This window comes from Mustela nigripes, chromosome 1 (genome assembly GCF_022355385.1).
Source record: "Mustela nigripes isolate SB6536 chromosome 1, MUSNIG.SB6536, whole genome shotgun sequence".
Taxonomy (NCBI): Eukaryota; Metazoa; Chordata; class Mammalia; order Carnivora; family Mustelidae; genus Mustela; species Mustela nigripes.
The window spans coordinates 264,181,461-264,203,614 of record NC_081557.1 but is presented as its reverse complement, the minus strand read 5'-3'; the positions used below and the strand labels follow the sequence as shown (position 1 = coordinate 264,203,614).

The 22,154-nt window shown below is 46.7% G+C and overlaps 1 protein-coding gene across 2 annotated transcripts in view; it reads right to left on the bottom strand.

Annotated features, from left to right (window-relative positions):
- SHROOM3 (shroom family member 3) overlaps positions 1-22,154 on the bottom strand; it is a 186,453-nt gene that overhangs the window by 141,026 nt on the left and 23,273 nt on the right. The window contains exon 1 of one of the 2 annotated variants that reach the window (XM_059385407.1): positions 19,913-20,215. The exons of the other annotated variant lie outside the window; for it this stretch is intronic. The gene's annotated coding sequence lies outside the window, so the exon portion shown is untranslated. Of the gene's footprint in view, positions 1-19,912; positions 20,216-22,154 lie in introns of those variants that run through there. 2 annotated transcript variants of the gene reach the window in all.

The following is a 22,154-nucleotide window of genomic DNA, read 5'->3' as shown; positions in this document are numbered from 1 at the left end:
ACCATTTTTAGCTGTGCACTTCAGTAACGTTAAGTGTCCTCACAGCATCGTGTAACCAATATTCTTCCCCGTGTGTACATTCTATCTCCCACTTTTCCACTGTCTCTGTAAGGTAGCCTACTCTAGGCATCTCATGTAAGCGGAAACACAGAATTTGTCTGCTTGTGACCGCCTTATTTCACTCAGCATAATGTCCTTAAGGTTTATCGACGCTGTAACGTGTGTCAGAATTTCCTTCCTTTTTAAGACCGACTATTTCATCGTCTGGCAAGACCACATGTTGTTCATCGTCTGTCCACGGATGGACCTTGAGTTACTTCCATCTCTCGGCTGTTATGAACACGCTGCTATGAAAGTGTGTGTACAGCCACCGTGACCTGGGGTCTCTACCCAGCAGGAAAATAGCTAGATCATATAGTAATCCTAGGCTTAATTTTCTGAGAAACCATCACACCGTTCCCCACAGCGCGCAAAGTTTCCAATTTCTCCATATCCTCTCCAAGACCGATTTTTTTCCCATTAGCCATCTAGTGGGTAGGCAGTAATATTTTATTATAGCTTTGATTTTCATTTCCCTGGTTATTACTGATGTTGAGCATCTTCTCATGTGCCTATTGGACATCTGTGTGACATCTTGGGAGAAACCTCTTTTCAAGTTCTCTGCCATTTCTGTAATCAGGTTGCTTATCATTGAGTTCCGTATGTTTTAGATGAACCCCTTATCAGATATATGACTCACAAATACATTCTCCACCCCTGAGCGTTTTTTTAAAATCTTGAGGCCTGAGAATTTGCATTTCTAACAAGTTCCTCAGAGACCCTAATGGCCCAGGGACCCACTTTGAGAAACTGTCCCACGCGGCCGTAAGGTGAAGCGCTCTACAGGTGTCAGCTCAGCTCAGTCTCACATCACCATCCTTGTTTCGCGGGACAGGAGATGGTCGCTCAAAGAGGTAAAACTTGCTCAAGGTTCTTCCAGAAAGAAATGGTAAAGCAGGGACTGGCTCCCACCCCATTCGGAGCCGGCACCACGCTACCCCACCTCCGCCAAGGAAAGGGCCACAGAGAATAGCCTCAAACGAACAGGTCAATGGACTTGAGACAACAGTAAATGGTCTGCAAGCTCTGTCTCTCTTTCAATCAGTCCCAGCATTTCTGGCCTCCTTTCCTTGGATGTTCCATTCTGGCTCTATTACGGTGGATCGAGGAAGCAGAGGAATCTGCGTTGAGTCAGCGGGAAAGATGGCGGCAGTGGGAGGCACGCATGGGACACTTGGCTGAAGAACCATAGACCGGACTGACCTGATGAATGAACCCACTCAAGAGCTCCATGCCTAGCTTTGGTAGACCAGGCCAACGCTGTCCTTCCCCTCAACGCTGTCTGTGTGTAGACGGTCCCCTGATAGCAGGTCCCAGTCAGGAGTGTAGCTGGCCAGCCTAGAGGGGCCTTTCTTTGTAGGCATTGTGAAGGGCACTTCTCAAGACCTTCGCAGCTGGCCCCACCGGGCCTGGCCAGGCCAGCGAGGGTGGACGGATGGCGATGCTCGTGGGCTTTATGACTGGGCACTGCCCAGTGGGCAGCTAGAGCGAGGGCGAGGCTGACAAGGGGAGTCAAGGCCACTGTCGGCGTACGTACGCTAACAACGCTGACAACGCTGACAACGCTAACAACGCTGACAACGGTCCGGTCAGGGTAACTATCGGCTGAAGGGTAAATACGGCCACACATACCCATACAGATATGTATCCATACATACTGGGAGTATATATGGCCTCCTGATGACTCGTTTCCACGGATCACCAAAGGCTGGTGAAAACCTAATATCCATGATGGTTTTAAGTATGGAGGGTCAAAACAATTCAGAGTTTAGTGAATTCATCAGTTTTGGTGTGTACCAGCACATCAGATTAATGATTCATTCTGATGTAAAGCTGGCCCTTGAAGGCCAGCCTAGCTCTTGTTAGGCATGAGAAGAAAAAAAAAAATTCCCTAGAAACCAAGGCCAACAGTAATCTCGCAGAACCTGGTGCTTTGTGTTGGATTCTGCAGCTGCAAAGCCAAAGCGTAGTGGTTCACGGCACTTAGAAATAGGAGATGTGGAGGTCCCTGGCCGGAGACGTGGGCTTTATTCGTCTTCAGATGTTGACATTCCCCAGAGCCACCACAACAAAAACAGAATTAAGATGCAAAAGGAATTCAGAACCTTCCTTGGCTATCCGGAGCCTGGGAATCTTTTCAAATTTAAATGAGTCTCTGTCAAACTAATTAAGAGAAGATGCAATGCTCTCGTTCGGTGCTCATTAGAGAACTTCACCGGTCATAAATTGCTCAGAGAGTGGGAGTGAATAGGTCTCTACCCTCTTGCTTAAGATTCCGGGCCTTGTTTATTTCCACTTAGGCCTGTTCCTCTTCTAGATCCAGAAAGATCACAAGACATGCCTTGGATTAAGTTTGCATTTTACAAAATATTATAAAACAGAAAGACCAGAAATGGAGAAAACTATGATGAGATGTTGCAATGGACGTTTTAGAGTCAACAGCACTAGGGGGAGAAGACGAGGGATCCTTTACCACTGAGTGTAATTTCTTTCTCCCAAGATGTTTTATTTGCAGATTGCAAAGCTCAGACATTTCACAGACATGGACACAGACTCGCACACACACTTGAAAGTTTCCCCATCATTTCTGCAGATTCTGAAATTGATGCTCAGTAAACTGACTGGACAAAATATACATACATTGAGCAGTCTGGGTCTAGTTTGGTATACTAAGACCACTACTCACGTGACCCTGCAGCCTTTACTGGATTCCTGCCAGCTACCCAGGACAATACCGTATATGTAATTTAACGTATATGTATGAAATTAACAACCTGGGTAACTCTGCAGGCCGAGCTTTTTACCCTTGTTCTACAGACAGGAAAACAGAGCCAGAGCAGCCATCTTGCATTATCCTGGCCAGCAGCAGAGTCAGAAGAGAGCAGGATATTTAAGAATACTTGTTTGTTTAAAATACATTGTACCACACCTTTAACACAGATTTTTGGAAATTTGAAACGATAAAGAATGATTCTGCATCTAAAATTTTATTATTAGAAAGTTAACCGTAGCTATTAGAATGCCTACCAAATGTCTTTGAAGATACATTCTAGAAAACAAGGATTTTTTTTTCTAGCTGTTTACAGCCTATATCTTTTCCTTATTTTTTCTCTTCGCATTGGGATTTATGACCCTGAAAATATCTTTTCCCATTTTTCAGGAATTCCATTCGGTTTTTCTTATCAGTGTCCCTTAGCTGAAGGGCACAGTGCCCCAAGCACTTGGGCAGCTCTTTATTATTTCTTCTCTGTGCTCTTTATATCTTAAATAGGATCCTGTAATACTTGCTTATGCACAGCAGAGGATGGGTTACATTTGCTCTCTGCAGCATACCAACAGTTTAAAGGGCTATAGAGCACCTAAAGGGATACAGAGTATGAGGCTCTAATACCAGTCAAACTCAAATTTAATTTACGTTTTCCTACCTTTCTTAGGATTTCTGTAATGAGAACTATTCTCTCCCCTAATGGGCAATGAAATGGTGCTTGGAAATTTCTCTTCTGGACTGAATGTCACTGACACATTGTTGTTTTCTGGGTAAATTTCCACTCCTGATCTCTCCACTCCTGTTTTTCATTGAAACTGCTATCAGAGCCATCATCTCTGCCACTGCTGAAGTCAGGGGGAAACAGGGTCAGTCTGTCTGCCTATGGAGCTCTCGTCGTGTGTGCCGCCATGCTGATACCCATCCCCATGGGGACGTTACTTTTACAGCTCATGTCTTATAGATGAGTAAATCTTTAGTTCTCTGTATATAAGTAATTAGTCATTTATTCAAAATGCAGTTTAGAATGAATAGAATTCCCAGATCTCTTACCCTGAGTACAGTATCCCTTTCATCTTACAAAACTCACAACCACTTCTCCCCTGCCCATCGGGCTTGAGGTGTTTATGATTTTGAATGTTTCCCACACTAACACTCACTAACATCACTCCTCAAAAAAAACAGTGATTTCTAACATTTCCAAGGCATTCTCACTTTAACATTTTAACAAGAAAATTCAGACTTTGAAGGACCATTCTGATAAACCACCTTCCTAGACTAACACACAGGCAACTACTGCCAAGATCCTGAGCAGGAGGGATACGCTTAAACAATGTAGCTAAGCTTAAATGTAACCATCTGTTTTCACTTAGGAAACAAAATTGAAACACTGAAGCTATAAAATCATCTCCACCTAGTTGTGCACAGTATTTTGACTCTGTCCTGCTTTAGGGGCAGCAAATATAACAGGTCATCAACTTGACATAATTGCAGCCAGGATATATTTGATCTTAACATTCCTAAGAGCAGCTCTCCAACACTCCCGACCATTGCGCAGGCTAAAAGAGTTAAAAGCATCTCTTCTAAGGCAATCAAAAGCTCAAATTCTAATATATGGCTTCAGTTGCCTCAAGACTGGAATGCAGCCTTAGGAATCTAAGATGCTGATCTTACTCCCATATTTCATAGGGTGACTGCATAGAAAGCCAGAGGATTTGGTTATAAATGAATAAATCTCAGTCCTGTTAGTTTCAAAGTATGCACTTTTCAAAGATAACCCTCTCAAGGAGCTCAAGATGATCAAAATTAGGTGTGTTTACACAACGTTGGATTCGGGCAGACTGCAGTGGGCCCAACCAACCATCAGTCTCCTGCTTAGTACAAACACAGAATAATAAAATACAATGCAAAGTGATGGTGACAACAAAAATTACACATACCGAGGACTTTGAGCTAGTTACTTGCATAAGCTCATTAGATCCTGTCAATCACCCTCCGAGGAAAATGCTACTACCCTCATTCTGATGATGACGAAACGGAGGCCCTGGGAGAGAAGAGGTCTGCTCCAAGTTCCAGAGTCTCAGAAAGAGCCAGGATCCGAATCCCTGCAGCCTGGCTTCCGACTCTCTCCCTTAGCTCTTCTGCCACATTTGGGCAGTGAGTTCCACTGAAGCATCGGAAGATGTAATGACATTCATCACAGTGAAAAGTTATTTGATTTCCGACAGGCTAAGAAGGATTCAGCTTAAAACCTATTTCCTACAAATAGGTTCATTTACTGTCATTAATTTTAATTTGGCTACTATCTACCAATATATGTCCATTAGTAAGCCCCAGACTTGGGTCAGCTTTCAAAGATAAAACAAAAATTTTCTGCAAAGAATAAAATCCACAAAATTGACATATGGCTATGCCAGTCAATTATTATGAATTTATACTTTTTTACAGTTTTCAATAAAGACACCATTAAATGCATAGCCAAATGTGGCTTAATTTTACACCTTGTAAGATGTAAATACCCAGAATCTGGGGGAGAAGCCCTTTGTCCACCTTTCCTTTTTGAGATAGTGCCATGAGCTACAGGGCTCCGTCATTGTCTTTTGCTATTCTTGGAACCACCTGAATCTTTTGCATCAAGAGCAGTACTCAGCACGGAACTGGGCTGAGAGTATTCAAGAAACGGTGTATGAAATAAAGACAACCAAGGAGAACAGAGAAGAACAGAAGGAAGGTTCTGTGACTCTCCTGGATGGCTTCACGCGTGGCAAGCGTCTGAAGAGCCACCTTCCCCTTTCCTCAAAGGGGAGCCTTGAACTGGGGAGGCCCTTCCTCGCCTCTCTCTCGTACACCGCCCTTTATGGCCACAAAAGAACTGCGTGTCCACAGGTGATCAACTGACCCATTTGAAAAGCCAACACTTTGGTCTATCTGGTTGTTGGTTTTTCCCACCCACAATCACCCCAGCAACTGGCCTGATGATTTTTTGGACTGAATCACCTGGCAATAGGAGACTTAGGTACGAAGCAGATGCCCAGATTTAGCCCATAAGAGAGTATACCAGTTTTTTCCCCTCTAAAAACAGAGGAAAGCAATTTGAATTCTCAAAAAGCAATAGAAAGGCTAATTCCCTGCTGAAAGAACCAAATGCTGCTGCCACCAGCCATTATTTAATTCAGGGTTCTCAACCTTGGCACCACTTGGCCCAGACGATTCTTAGCTAATGGGGACTGTTGTGCTTTGCCGGTTGTGTGGCAACATCCCTGACTTCCGTCCTCTGGGTGCCAGTAGCATCCCCCCCACACCCCGCCGACTTATGACCACCAAAATGTCTTCAGATCTTGTCACCTGTCCCCTGGGAGGTAAAAGCACCTTGATGACAACTACTGATTTAAATTTTTAACTGTCACTGAATTTTCTTCTCTTCTCTAGCAAACAAGTTATGAATGGCTCATTTTAAGCACTTTGAAATCTCTTTCTCAAATGCATAACGGATCTCAGAGTAGTATGGAAAAAAAGACTTTCCAGGGGCGCCTGGCTGGCTCAGTGGGTTAAGCCCCTGTCTTTGGCTCAGGTCATGATCCCAGGGTCCTGGGATCGAGCCCCACATCGGGCTCTCTGCTCGGCAGGGAGCCTGCTCCCGCCCCCACCCCACCCCACCTGCTTCTCTGTCTACTTGTGATCTCTCCCTCTCTCTGTCAAATAAATAAATAAAATATTAAATAAAAAAATACTTTCCACTTTTCTCTGTTTGATTCTCAAACTCTGTTTGATCCTTGTGCTGCTCTGTGAGGATTCAGCGGCAACCAAGAAGAATAATGCTTACACATGTAGTTCGGATCCTGGGCACTTTAATAATAGTAACTCCTGAATTTCCAATACTCCTCTTTCCACAGGAGACTAGTTGTTTGTTTTCAATTCCAGCAACAGCAAAAAAAGCATTTTTAATTAGTGAAAGCATACATGTGGCATTTATACAAATATTGTACCTACGGGTGATGAAAACTGGCAGCCCCACCAGGGACATTCCAGAGCAATGACCAAAGTTACAGTCACCAAGTGCCTTATCAAGACTGTTTCTTGATAAGAAAGTTAAGCCCATTTTCTTTGGGTGCAACCGGCCACCAAGCCTCCCGGGTAGTTAACAATAAATAGTCTTTGTTGAATTATTAAATGTAATTCCAAGGGTAGCTTCCATGGCCTTCTACATCCCAGGAGAACATCATGGTCATGCAAAAACCAAGAGTACCATAGTCCTATCCTGAACACAATTAGCCCAATATCCCAAGGACCTCAGGAAGGGGCAGGCAGTGTATGTCACCTGCCCTTTGACTCACAGGGCGTCGTGGCGTGCACCTCTTTCTCCTGAGGCCAGTCGGTAAAGAAGGCAACATGATATGGAGTTACCACCTAACAGATGAGGCCTGTGGAGTGACCCAAGTCCGCAAAATCCAACTGTATCTCTTCCTAATGTCCGAAATTAGCATTACAAAAAGGACAGCAGCGGGGCACTGGGTGGCTCAGTCAGCTGGGCTTCTGCCTCTGGCTCAGGTCATGGCCCCAGGGTCCTGGGATGGAGCCCTGAGTCAGGGTCCTGGGATGGAGCCCCAGATCATGCTCCTTGCTCAGTGGGAGTCTGCTTCTCCCTCTCCCTCTGACCTCTCCCCTCCCCCTTCAATCTCTCTCTTAAATAAATAAATCTTTAAAAAACAAACAAAAAAACAAGGACTATAGCAATGACTGCCTCCTCTACGACGACCATGGCCTGCGTGCTCCCTGCCAGGCCTGAAGTCAGGTACTTCCATTCTCTCTCCCTTACCCTTCATAACAGCCCTGTGATGTAGGTCACATTTCCCCCATTTTACAGATGAGGCTCATGGAGATGTGTCCTGCCCATCTGTAGATAGACGACAAGGACCTTGGAGTTCAAACCCAGGACCGTTCAACTCTAAAGGCTGAGCTACTCGACCATCTGAGGAAGCAGAGGGAGACAGAAAGATGCTGCTGACGTGTCCACCATCAGGAACAAAAGAAACAAATCCTGCTTTCTCCAGAAGAATGGGAAAAAGTGTGGGATCCTCTGGGTTTCCACCATGTTACTCTTGAAAGCAAGAGAGAAGTGATGAACTAGCTGTCTACGGCTGGGCCTTACCCTGCCCTATCTTGAAGGACTGATTATCCCCAGCAGGAGATCTGGCTGTCCTTGGAAGGGGCAGTAACAACGGCCTTTAATATTAATGGCTCATTTTCTCAAGGGGCATAGCTCAAGTTCAGGGAGTTTTTCCTCTCTCTCAAAAGCTACGATTGAAGCCTTCCTTTTAATCTTTAACCATGATGCTTAAATAAGGAACTTTTTATTGTTATCTAATAGGTAACACCTTACCACACACTATGTCAAAGTTCTTGGGTTTATCAGTCTTTGCTGGGAAGCTCTAACCTTCCACGGTGCTGCCGAAACTGAAAATCGAGGAGTCATCCCAACCTCCTCCCTCTCCCTCATCCAATGAGCCAGGCTGCCATCAAGGCTCCCCATTCCACCTTCTGGACATTGAACCCGCCCCTTCCGTTTCCCCCGCCATAGCCCTAGTGCAGGCCGCCATTATTTCTCACCTGGACCGGCCCTCTCTCACTAGTTCCTTTTCCTCCAGGCTTGCCATCTTTCAAAATGCAGCCAGAATGACCTTTCTCAAACACAGGTCTGAGTTTTGTCTCTGGTCTGCTTTTTAAATTCTACCGGAGCTCCCCATCAGCTTCAGGATCCTGCTTAAATTCAAGAACATCCTCACATATGCTCCCCAAAAAAGACCAAACACGTTCGACAGGGCTCTCCCCGGCCCAACGGCATCGTGTGCAAATCGGACGAAGGCCCCTCCTTCTCGGGGTGGATGCGGCTGCTCCAGGGAGCCAAGCTGGGGCTGGACTACAGCCCTGCTCCGAGCCCACCCCTGCCCTCCTCCCAGAAGGTCCCAAGCACACAGTCAGCCTGCAGCCCTGACTTCAGTTCAAGTACCTCTTTGTTTACTTTGTCTAGATTGCCTCTACCCCCTAACTCCATCTACCTAACTCCTATCTGTCCTTCCGGAAATCAAGGCGTTTGTCTTCCTGCAGGAGATCTCACCTATTCTATGCTACGAGAACAATTCTAGGTACCATGGAACACTCGTTACAGAATTTCTTATCTCTTTCTCCCACGGCGCGCTGCATTCTGTGACAGTGAGGGCCCTGTCTTTCAGACGGGTGTGCCTAGAGAGCCTCGCACAGCGCCTGGGAGAGTGCAGACCAACAGCGGCTGCGTGTGAAATGAGTGATGTCTCCTCCTCCTGACTTCTTAGTCTGGTCACCGGGTAAGACCCCCAGCAATGTGGAGATTAGGCCATGGGGGTCTGCTTTCTCAGGTTACATAATCCCTTCTCAAAGAACAAGGAGCCAGACCTCATTTAGCAATTATTCCATTGGCCTGTGATTAAGAAGAACAAACATCTTGGATTTCAACTTCCCGGCCACTCCTGACAAGTTCACCAGTACACCTGTCGGTGACCGCTTTGTCCTCCCCGGGACCTGCTGCCTGCTGGAGTCTGCCCCTCCCCCTCCCAGACTTGTTCTCCTTAACCTTTGCCAGATTGGGGGTGGGGTGGGGGCGGGGTGCATGGGAATTGGTGGTGTCCTTTATCTTCACAAACGTTTGGACATTCTCATTATAAAAAAATAAAAATAAATATTTTTTAAAAATACTCATCCACACTCCCTGAACCACAGGCTCAACTTCGTCGATTTCTGCCATCCAAGGGGATCTTCTTCGTGAGTCCTACTTGGTTCTCCCAACTGGCCTGCCCCGATGGCCACACTGATTTCATGTAGGACCTCACTCAGCTCTCCTAGTCCCTTCCTCCTCGAATCTCTCACTATTTCCTTCCTGACAGGAATCAAGAATTCTCCTTCTTCTCCTACTTAAGTGAGGCCCAAGGGAGTCGAGCCACCAGACTCTATCTCCCTGTCAAAGGCACTTGTGTATCCGAAACCTAACCGTTTTACTTATAAAAAATGTTCTTTTCGATTGGGTTCAGAGCCATTTTAGGAAGGACTGGGCAGGACGAGCACGTGTTTTTATCGGAGGCCAATGGCATTGCCTCCTTGCTCACAACTGTTCTAGGAAAACAGGCCCCAACCAAGCCCCTGCCAAAGGGAAGAGGCTGGGCCAGCCTGTCCCTCGCTCTCAGGCTGTCATCTGTGCGACTTGGAACTGGAGCCCAGAGGCTGAGTTCACAGGTGAAGGAAGTCGCAGAGCTATGAGGACGCCCGCAGCAGAACCCAGCGACAGCTCCGTCCGTGGTGAGCCAGGGCCACACAAATCCGACGAGGGAGGACCGAAACCCAGAAGTTTGGGGCCACATCTCAGACAGCAAAATTTTGTTCCTGTCACTGAAAATTATGCAAGTGACATTGAGCCTGTATAGAAATTTAAGCAAAAATGGGATTTTCTTGGAAAGGGCATGAATGGAGATGGCCCCGGAAGTTAGAAAATACTGTCAGGTTCTCCTGCACCTCCTCATGCACCATCTCTTTGGGGGTGTGGCTGTGTGCGCGTTTCTCCCACTGATTGAGATAGAGACAGAGATAGAGATAGAGGTACTTGTAGTAAATAGGATTGTTCTTCAGTGTGTGTGTATGTGTGCATGTGTGCCCCCTTCTTCCTCACAGACATAATCCTGAGTCAACAGCAGTACAAGGTGCCCATGTATTCAGGAAGGTGGATCCTTCCTCAGCCCCAAGAGAGAAATCACTCCTGATCTACACCAATCATGGTAGTCTGATCCCCCCGCCAGTGATAAATCTGGGCAGGGGCATAGGACACAACCCCAGCTAATGAAATCTGACCAAAGAAAAGTTTACAAGAGGGCTTTTGGAAAGGCATTCCTCATTTTTGATAAAATACACAAAACTAGGGGCACCTGGGTGGCTCAGTGGGTTGAGCCTCTGCCTTCAGCCCAGGTCATGATCTCAGGGTCCTGGAATCGAGCCCCACATTGGGCTCTCTGCTCAGTGGGGAGCCTGCTTCCCCCTCTCTCTCTGCCTGGCTCTGTGCCCACTTGTCATCTATCTCTCTCTGTGTCAAATAAAATAAAATAAAATAAAATAAAATAAAATAAAATAAAATAAAATAAAAGAACAGTTAAAAAAATACACAAAACTAGGACTTCTTCCTGCCCTTGGACAAAACTGTGTGAGTAGGTGATGCCTGGAGCTGCAGCAGCCATCTTGTAATCATGAGGGGCAAATCTGGGGATGAAAATCCTCATGCTAAGGAGGTTAGAATGGGAATACTCAAACCTGAAACCTTGGTGATGTCACCATGCCATTCAATTAAGCTTGGAACCATGTTTTCCAGGAAGTTAGTCTGAAAGAAGAGCAAAGGAACTGATGTTCAAAGTCAACCAACATGGGAGTGAGTAGCTGCCCACTTGCTAAACTGTAATAAAGGCTAATGTTGATGGACATCATACTATGTATCGGGAACTGTTCCAAGTGCTTTATATGTATGACCTCATTTAATCCACATAGCAACCCAACAGGGCAGATACTTTCATTATTTCCTATTTTTCAGATGGGTAAACAAGACTCAGAAACATTGGGTAATTTAACCAACGTGACACACTCAGTAATACTAAGGTGGAAACTCATACTCGGGCTTCTGACTCCTTCTGACTGAATCATTAGGGTAAACCCGAAGTGTTCCTGGCTTCCTACAATTGGATTTCCACAAGCTTCCCTCACATCTTTTCCAAGAACCCCCTTATTTTTCGTTTTTTTTTTTTTTTTTTTTTTTTTTTTTTTAATTTGAGCTTGTCTGAGTGGGTTTAGGTTCACTGCACCCAAACGTTCCCTCGGGCCCTGGCATTGGCCACCACTCAGGCTTTCTTCCTCGACCCCATAGTAAGTCTGTGAGTCTCCATATCCCATTGTTAAACGCACTGTGTCCAAGTCCCACACTAAAACCCCGATTTAGTGGAATTCATGGTTCCCTGGTTTTCTCCCTCCCCAGTTCTCATGTGGCAGGTGTCAGTCTGCGGGCACTATTTTTTCCTGCGAGGGCACTTTTATGGGCACTATTTCCAGTGCGATGTGACGATCAAAGTATCAATGAACACCTAATGAGGGATGCCACTACTGACATGGGTTCAATCACCCCAGTAACCCCCCACCACGAACTTGATCTGTTCTGTAACTTCAGAGTTTTGTGTTAAGTGACACCCCGCAATCACATATGTCTCTGTAGCTCTGTGAGATCAGGAGGGCATTTCCATGGCCTTCCTCCTGTTTACTCATGTCACACCCACACTCCCTCACTCATTCAACAAATATTTGAGTATCTGCCCTGCCCCAGGTACTATGCTAGGCCCTAGCTATCAGCAAGTCACATTCTCTGCCCTCACAGAGGGCAAAAGTGGGACGGTACGCCAGATGCCCTTTTCCTCTAAATCAGCAGGAGAGCTCCAACAGATGGAAAACGTGCACAGGACGAGACGGAATGTTGTGTGGGCCCATCCGGGGTAGGATCTAAGAGTGCGGACCCTGCTGGCTGACTGCCTGGGTTCAATCCCAGCCCTGTCACTGGGTGGCCTTGGATTGATTAGCTACTAAACTGGTTATGTCAATTGTTTAACCTGTCAAATGGGGATTAAAACTGCAGCTTTGTCATACGGTCTTTTGGAGAGCCTTTTAATAGGCCATGTAGAACATAGAAAGTGTAATGTAAGCGTTCATTCAAAAGAAAAAGTGAGCTAGAGTCTATTCTACCCACTGATCATAACTAGGCAGCAGGCACTGGTGGTTGGACAGCCTGCTCACCTCAGACTCTGCAAGCAGGAGATAGTGCTCAGTGTGGGGAGCACTGGGGCTCCAGACACTAGGGCCAGGGTCAAGGCTGCCGCAAGCTACCTCCGTTGGCCGCCCTTCATCTAAGTAAGATAGCTCTTCTATAACTAGTTGTTTCTTGCTCTCAGGATCCCCCAACTGAGCAGTTGGTTAAACAGAATTTACGGTGACTTTTCCTGCAGAATCTAGTTCTCAATAAGCAGATCTCAGAAAAAAGCAGAACCACACATTTGGAAGAGATCTTAGAAGTCAGGCTGGTGTCCAAACGCTGGGCAGCCCCTCTGACCATTGGTTCCCCACACTCTACTGGAACATTGCCACTACTGAGGATATACATTTTTAGACAGACTTTCCCTTTGTTGATCACTAAGTTGCCATCAAGCATTTTGTTTAACTGTTCCCAAGTCACTTCATTAGGTCTTGAAGCAAGAATAACCCCAGTTCTAAATGAGGATCTTCAAATGCTTAGAGAAAAGGATTCCCTCATTTCTAGTTTCTGAGCTAGTCATCACTTGACGTGAGTTATAATCCAAAGCCTTCAGGGTCAAAGGAGGAGATCAGTAGGATCTAGACACTTGGACAGGTGTCTAGGAAGATTATCTTGAGAGAGGGCTCTTGAGCTGTCCCGGAAGTCCAATCTTGCTTCTGGGCTCTGGAGAGAAGGAAAAGACTTTGTTTCCCCATTTTCATTATACCTGCAATAGGTTACTCCCCACTTTGAATCCTGTGGCCTAGAGCAGGGTATCGACATCAACACTCAAACATGAGAACATGGCAATCCCATGGGAATTCACTGGAATTCAAAAGGATTTCGTAGCTGAAAGTTAAACCAAATGTCTCAAAATACACCTATCCCTAGAGAGTATGGGCTTAGTACTTTCATAACAGAAACAATGGTTTGGCTGAAACAAGGCCAGTTTTTAAAAAGTACATTTTTCCCTCTGTATATTGTGCAGAGAGAGGATTGGGACATTTTTAGGGGATAGAATTGAATACTGAAGGAACCAAAGTTGGGAGTTTAATTATTTTAAGAATAATCAGTTTGAGGGGCACCTGGATGGCTCAGTGTGTTAAAGCCTCTGCCTTTGGCTCAGGTCATGATCCCAAGGTCCTGGGATGGAGCCCTGCCTGCTTCCTCCTCTCTCTGACTGCCTCTCTGCCTGCTTGTGATCTCTGTCTGTCAAATACATAAATAAATAAAATCTTAAAAAAAAAAAAAAAGAAGAATCAGTTTTGATCTGAACAAAGTCGTCTTCGGTGTGCTCACATCATTCTGTCTTTAAATCCCAAGTAGTGGTAACAATAAACAAATAGACGATAGATAACAATTATGGAATTTTTTCTGTGTGGTAGGCACTGTGCTAAAGGCTTTACACAAATGATTTCATTGAAATCTCCCAACAGCTTTGTGAAGTAAGCTCATAGGCTTCATTCAGAGTAAATGGGCAGGAGGCCTGGACCTCTGTCCCTCCTGGCTCTAGCCTCCCTCTTCCTCACACAAGTCATTTAGTCTCCCCACCCCTAACCCCAGGGCCTTTGCACTTGCTATTCTTTTTGCTTCCAATGTTCTTCCCCAGCTCGTGGCAAGGCTTGGTCTCTCCCCTCCCTCAAATCTTCTTTCACATACCATGCTAGTGGGGCCCTCTCTGGCAACCCTTTAGAAAACTGCAAGGTCCCTTTCTGCTATCATATACTCATCATGTCCCACGTATTCCTGTTTCATGTTTTTCCACTTCCACTTCCAGTTATCACTTTATAACCTTCAACACAACTGACTTATTTGGGAGTTTATTATCTGTCTCCCTTGACCAGAATGTGTGCAGGAATTTTTGTCTATATTTGTACATGATCCTCAACCCAGCTTCTAGAAAGACAGCTGGCACATGGTACATACTCCATAAATATTAATTGGTTAAATATTATACGTGAGGCAATAGGCAATGTGAGGGTAAGTGGTCCAGCTTTTTATAGAAAGAAGACTTCTGAAGAGCCCACATTCTAGGGTGCATGGGTGGCTCAGTGGGTTAAAGCCTCTGCCTTCGGCTCAGGTCATGATCTCGGGGTCCTGGGATCAAGTCCGTATCGGGCTCTCTGCTCGGCAGCGAGCTTGTTTCCTTCTCTCTCTCTGCCTGCCTCTCTGCCTACTTGTGATCTCTGTCTGTCAAATAAATCAAATCTTTTTTTTTTTCAAATAAATAAAATCTTTAAAGAAAAAAAAAAAAAAAGAACCCACATTCTAGAAACCAAACTCAGAGTCCATACTCTTTTCCTGAAGGTTGGTGGCATTCCCTCTTGCATCAGGGACCAGATGTCAGGTTTGAAGAATACTTTATGAGTAGAAATAGGTGCTACCGATCAAGAATATAAAGAAGTATTTCAGATGGGTGCTGTATTCAAGAATCACACATGCGTAGGCACAATCGCTTGTTGGGATATTTTGTGACCCCACTGGGAAATTTTATTTGGTAAGACCGGAAGGAAATTTTAAAATGTCTCACGAAAACTGAAGCGGACATAAAGGTCTCATGAAATTATTTTCCCAGGGCTGTACACCAGCAGGAGTGACAGCATAGACTACGCCTTCAGAAATGCCATTCAGATTCCAGGACTATTTCCCGGGTTCCTTTTATGTTCCTAACAATGCAGAAATCCACTTTGCAGATGAGGAACATGCTCTAAGGGTTGTGTACCTTCCTCAAATAGCCCAGTCAGGGGTCGAGTTTGGACTGTAAGTCTTTTGTCTCCGTCTAGAGTACCCGCCCCTGTACACACAGCTGCCAGTCGGCCTTCCGGGGTTCATCGTTTTCCAGAGCCTTCGATCCTGAGGAACAAACTGGGTTTCTGAAATGGCTAACTTCAGGCCTCATCAATTGAAACATAACAAACTACAAATACTACTTCGCCTCTCACTTTTTTAAAGGGCTACTATTACCCCAGCCTCAGGAGACTCCTATCGGACGCACGTATGGACGCAGTCAAATTAGCATCTTTGCCTGAAGGTCACTTCACCAGCTAAGCAGCCAGACTTACAAAGCGCACAGCATTACAGAGGGGAAACGCAGCTGCCCGCTGCCAGGATCGCTAAACACCACAAATACCAGGAAAATCTCAAAACTCCGACTTTCTTTCTTCACCGTATTTTTGCCAATTATTTCTCCACAGCTTTGGAAACGCATTTTCCCCTCCCCCCTTTCTCCAAAAAGAATTCTGCCCTGGGGGAAAAAAATTAAGACCTCAAAACCAAGTACAAATTGCTCATTTAAAGAACAGGAATTAAGAATGTGGGGCTTTTCTTCCTTAAAAGCTCATATCATTCCACACAAAGAATCCGAATCCTGTCCTGATTCTTCTTGAGCAGTGGAGCAGTTTTGGGTTTTGTGTTAGTTAATTTTAATTAAAAAAAAAAAAAAAGGCTCCATTCTTGAGACGCTGTTGCCATGAGACTTCCTGAGCCTCCCCAGATGGCCGCAGAGCCAGCGGGCTGCGCAGCTCCACTCAGGCATACCATTAACATTCCTGGAATACCTTGGGAGGCAGCGGCCCTCCGCCCTCGGCCGAGCTCACCCGCGGCTCTGGGCTGGCCGCCCTGGTCAGGGGGCCCGGCCGAAATCGCTTCTACATGAATGATCGGGCCTCTCTAGGAAAAGGCCACAGCGGAGGGGTCGCTGTCCTTCTCAGTTACGCTTCAGACAGCCTTTCCAGCACACCCCGCACACGCGTGTGCAAGCCCATGCACCCGAGCACAGATGCGCACGCACACGTGTGCACGGCACTGCACCCCGGATTCGCTTCGGTGTTCGCAGGTCTCTGACCCCCCCCCTACCCCAGCCACAGAGCCATGCAGGGACGGGGGCAGCTTCTTTCTGGACTGAAGCGTTTAGTGTCCAGAAGAGACTGCGGCGGGAGAGGTTTAGGGCTTCCTGATTTCTCTTGGACAGAAGAAAAAGCAAGAAGGGGCACGTGCACTGGAGGTTCCGCCGGCTCCTCATTTCTTGGTGCTCTTGGATAAATCAGTCCCTCTCAGCCCCACTCTTCTCCTCCAGTCCGCCACGAGGATACTGACCAAATGCATCCGATGGGGGAATTAACGATTCGTGTTTAATGAACAGCCGAGAAATCTCGGCCCACAGATCGGGCGGGAGACCAACCTCCCTGCTGCCAGGAGAAGCCCGGGGAGGCGCCTGGAGACCAGACCGTGGGGCTGAACTGCCGGGGACCGCCCCCACCAGCAGGGCTGGCCTGGAATGCCGACCCCAGTCTTCGGTGGGAACAAACCGGTAGCTTGATGGGTCACTAAGGAGCTGTGGTCCTTGGAAAAAAATGAGTGATCCCAAGCAGCCAATGCTTTTCAGGGCGGGGCTCATGTCAACTCCCTCCCCAGAGCTGTGGCCCTTCAGACCCTACGGGACTGTGCCAGCAAGGTCCCCCTTCAAGTGTCCGACGCCAGCGCTCCCTCCCGCACTTGGCGGGCCGTCAGAGCAATCCTACCGGCTTCAGGTCCCAAAGGTTGTTGCAAAGCTTTTCTCCCGGTGGCATCAGATGAGAAGCTACAAATACCACCGTCTGATGCGTGTTTTCTGTCCAGCTGAGAGGAAAATGACTGGAGGCTGCTTCAGCTCCTGCCTTCCAGAACCATCCCGTGTCCTGCACTGTCGCGTCCCCCCCTTGTCTCCAAAAGGTGAACGTTAGCACTAGGGGAAGGTGTTGCTCTTGTTGTTTTTAAACATGCCTTCCAGAGGCTTGGCCTAGCAAGGAAGCCAACTTTTTCCTGTTAACCAGAGACATTTCAAGGAAGCCACCTAGCGAGGAGGGGACTTGGGAAGCTGCTGCTTGTCCATGTGTCTAGCTCTGGGGACCCCCAGCTCGCTTGTCCGTCCCTATGGCCATCGCACATGGAGCAAAGGGAGGTTTCACCCGGCTGGTCCAGCTCCTGAGCTCTCAGGCCTGCACAGCTTAGCAAAGTCAGGGGCAAAAGGCTGAGATCTCGGGGAGGGAGGAAGGGAGGGGGCGGGGCCTGTCTGACCCCGCAGCTTTCATTTGCATAACTGAACGTTTCCAGTGGAGCCAATGGGACAGGGATGTGTGTCCGGGAGGGGAAGGCTGCCCTGAGCTCTGCTAGGCCCCATTGTGTGCTTCCACAACACCAGAGGGGACTCTCGCCACCCTGCACCCAAGGGAGTCAGGCAGGCATTCCACAGGTCCAGAAAGGATATTTTTCAAAAACTTTCGCTGGGGAAGAAAATGAATTTAAAAGATACTTCATTCCCTGCCCCAATCTTCCTCTCTAATGATATTGTTCTTGGGATGCAATGGATGTGTGTGTGTGTGTGTGTGTGTCTTAGTCGTTAACGATTGTGTTACATTACATATTTGGGGGGGGCCCTGATACTCTGCAGGTATGTGCAAGGACTTTCTATACTTTTAATGTGGAATGTGGGGTTTCTGTGACTTTTTAAACTAGAGATAAAGAGTATTTCAATTAGCTCTCTCTTCTTGTCTGTACCTTTTTAAAACATAAGGTTTTTATGAACACTGGTGTGTGTGTGTGTGTGTGTGTGTGTGTGTGTTTTAAGATAGGGATTGGGACTAAGGTAGTATCTATCTTTCTCCATACAAAAATGACTTATGCTTAACCCAGGAAGGCATCTTGGTTTGTACATTCCCTAGGCTGTAATTCATAAGGGAAGGTAGATTTTTCAAATATATACGTATGCTAAATATACAATATTAATTTAGCTTTCCAACATCCATTTCTCCTTTAACTCAACATTTGTAAATTCACTTGGCCTCTACCTCTCTACCTACCAACGGATCTGATTTCTCAGTCATCACCGTTTGGTCATCGCACACAAAGATGATTACTACAGACCTGTATCAGTCATCGCACACAAAGATGATTACTACAGACCTGTATCAGGAGCACACTTCAGCCCATGGGCAAAGCTATTTCTGACGCTTTCATTCATCAGAGCAGCCATTGTTACTATTTATGCTTTGTATCACTACTATGTTGAACTTATTGCAGGAAAATGTTTTTTATAAAAACAAATTAGCTAACAGATGAGAAGGATGGAAATTTCCAACTGGCTACAAACATGGGGGAAAAAAGACCTATGTCAGGATAACTGGCATAGATGGCGAGTGAACAGTTCCAAATGCTTATCTGCGTTTTTGCCACTGCTGTCTGTTCTCGCTATTACGTTTACTACTTGAACAGAATCACTCAGAATCGGTGAATGAAGAAATCTTTGTTTCACGAAGGTGTTTATATCTTGGGAATTAAAAAGCTGGGAACAGTAGTCTCAGAACCTCTTTGGATTTATAAATGGACCTTTACCCATTTATAGAAAGTTTTCATTAAAAATATCAAAATCAAAGGGAAAATGACTTCCTCTCTATCACAACACAACAGGCAGAGGTGTAAGCACTAGTCTCAAACCACTGGTCTTTTTGCCAGTCTCGAACCACTCAATCCTAGAACTACATGTACGCTAACAGCAGTCCACGAGGGGAGACAGGATGGTCCCTGTAGTTTCTGTCAACCGGCTTCGAGAAGAATGAGATCAGGATAGAGCTTAGTATTCCTAGGCACCTCACTGCTGCTCCAACTTAGGAGCTTGCATTTGCAATCTGCCTTTCTCTCCAACATCAGAATGTACAGAGCGAGCCAAGCAGTACAGCCAAACCCCTCGCTAGGGTAAAATTCACTAATCTTACTATGTTGAACAAACCTTAAAAAGGAGAACTGCTTTCATACCACAAGAGGAAGCGTGAAAATTGGCTTTAAAAATAAGCAGCAATTGGAATTAGACCAAAAGTCCTGGAGCTACATCATCAAGAGGGCTAAGATAAGCAAACTGACTTTATTTCATTGTACGAGCTGGCACATACATTTGTGGGCCTTAATTAAAAGTCACTTTGTTCCATCATCACTTGAGTGTCTCATCAAATAGGAAGGAGTGCACAATGCGGCGTCAACTGCCCGCAAGGGTGGAAACAACTTGTCACCCCCCGCATTTACATCTTATTTTGCCAACGCATCTGGCAGCCAAGTAACAGCGATTTCATCAGAAAGGTCCAAAGTAAGCAACTTCCCTGCCTTTCTTTGATTTAGCTTCCCAGTCCTGGCATTTTTGTCAATATCAGTGTAGAAATAATGTTGATTTAAAATGGACTTACCTTGAGGAAGCCTAAGCGGGCGTTTCCATTGTCCTCGGTCCTCGGTTGAGTACCTCTGTCCAGCATGACGCGGGGCCACACCGGCCCGGCAAGGGGGCTCGGGGACTCGAGGGAGGTGGGACAGATGCGTGACTCTCCCCAGGGCAGGAGCAGCAGCCCCAGGAAGGCCAGAGCTAGGACACAGGTGTCAGACACCACCCAGGCACCTCGGCTCGGAGCCTGCAATCAGAGGGCTGCCCTGATTAGGCGAGTACAAAAGGCAGTTCAGGTTACTGCCCTCCTCCCAGCCAATCGCCCGCCGGCCTGCTGACAGCCCGGGCCCCCTGATGCACCGGGAAGTACACGCGGCGGGAACCTGAGAACCGATCCCGGCTCCCCGGCGGCCAGGGCCCACGTGCACGCCCGCCCTGCACCCCCAGGAAGCTGTTTTTCAGGCGGGTGTAAGGAGAGCTTGTGGGCGCGGGGGAGCCATCCCTGCCCTTCCCCAGAGAGTGTCTCTCTCCTTCCTTTGGCTCATAAATGGCCCCAGGCATGGATGACAAGGCGAGGGTAAGGAAGAATGAATGGCTTTGGCGGCTTTCACCATCCAGTGCCCGGTCCGGGGGGGTCTGCTCTTTCCCCGACCCCCCGCCAGCCTGCGCGTGGGCGTCTCTGCTGTTGGATGTGTTCAGTTTTTAATTCGTTATGGCTTTTTGCAAACAACAGCTCCTCACAGAAACTGGGAGAAGGCAAGGGCGACTCGAAGAAGAAAAATCGACAGTCCTTGTTTCCGACAGTAAGTCAATATTGTTCAAAAAAAAAAAAATCACCTTAGAAAACTTTATGAACATAGGGCTTGTAAAACAAACAAACAAACAAAAAAACCAAAACAAACAAAAAACCCAGAACAACAGGAAGTAACAACATTAGGGCACCACATTTTCAAATTCAGCACGCCAAGGGCCACGCAGCTCACCTTTGTGGACGGAATCTTAACGGGTCTCCCCAGCTACAAGCAGCTAAAGGAATTTCACTTAAATCTATCATCTGAGCCTCTGAACTTGTGATGCTTTTCGGGGGTATGGAGAAATAGCGCCTGATTCAAGTTTTGGTATTTGCCCCAGACTGTACGGGTCAGCTTCACCGTAACCACAGACACAAAGAGAGAGAGAGAGGGAATAGTGCACGCGGGGCGGGGCGGGGGGTGCACAGTGTCCAAGTGTGTCTGAGTGCATGGCTATGTAGATGCATTTTTATTAGTTTACAGCGGCCGTGGTGGGCAAAATAAACAAATGATAGGCTCCAAGATGATAGACTGACCTGTAAACCTTGCGAAAAAAATCTTAAGGCTTTTAGATGACTTTTCAGATGTGGGAAGAAAGGAAAGGGAGCATGCGCCCAGACACACAGCAGAAGTCTGAAATCCGCAGGGAGCGAGTACTGCACACACAGTAGTGATCTCCATTCCAGATACCAAGAAAGTCTCAAGAATCCTTGAAAATGTGTTTACATTTCCAAGGTGAGACTCATTTTATTTAAAGGCAGTTCCCGGATTAGCAAGAAAGACTATCTCTCCAGAAGGTTCCACGTGAATTCCGGAGCCACTTAGACTTCTATGATGTGGATTCTAAGGACATAGGATGGAGGCAAGTGCAGGACACGAACAGTGGTCAGGGTGGGGCGGAAAAATCCTCTTGCTGGGGACAAACATCCTACTGGCTCGTCACCGGAGCTGCATTCTTCCCAAAGTAGCCGTCTGTCCTTTTAAGAAGGCAAAATCCTGATCCCAGTTTTGTTTTCCTCCAGCACCCTGCAAACTCCCCAAACACAACTGAATTGCAAGTCCTTCCATCATCCACTAACCCCCCACGCCCCCCTCCCCACCAAGCCAGAGGTCAAGAGCAGCCAGGCCACAGAATTCACTTTGGAATGTGTCAAATTTAACAACCTCCCACTACCGATCAGGAGCTTGCCTCCACTGGCCGAATGACAAAGGGTTACTCTTGACATCTGTTTATCACAATCATCCATCTCGGATGGGAATGGCATTCCCTGAACCGGCAGAACACTCAAACAGAGGCTGAAAGGAGCCAGAAGTTTCCTCCCTCTTCATTTCATCAGTGTTTTCCTCCTAGTCCTGCTCTGCGCAGTCTAAACTCCCTTCAAACCCACTCTCCAAGTTCTCTGTGGCAACAACCTCAACAGATCAGCGGCTCTGGGAACAGAGTCTATTGTGAAAGGTCCTCATGGCTGCTTTGTTACA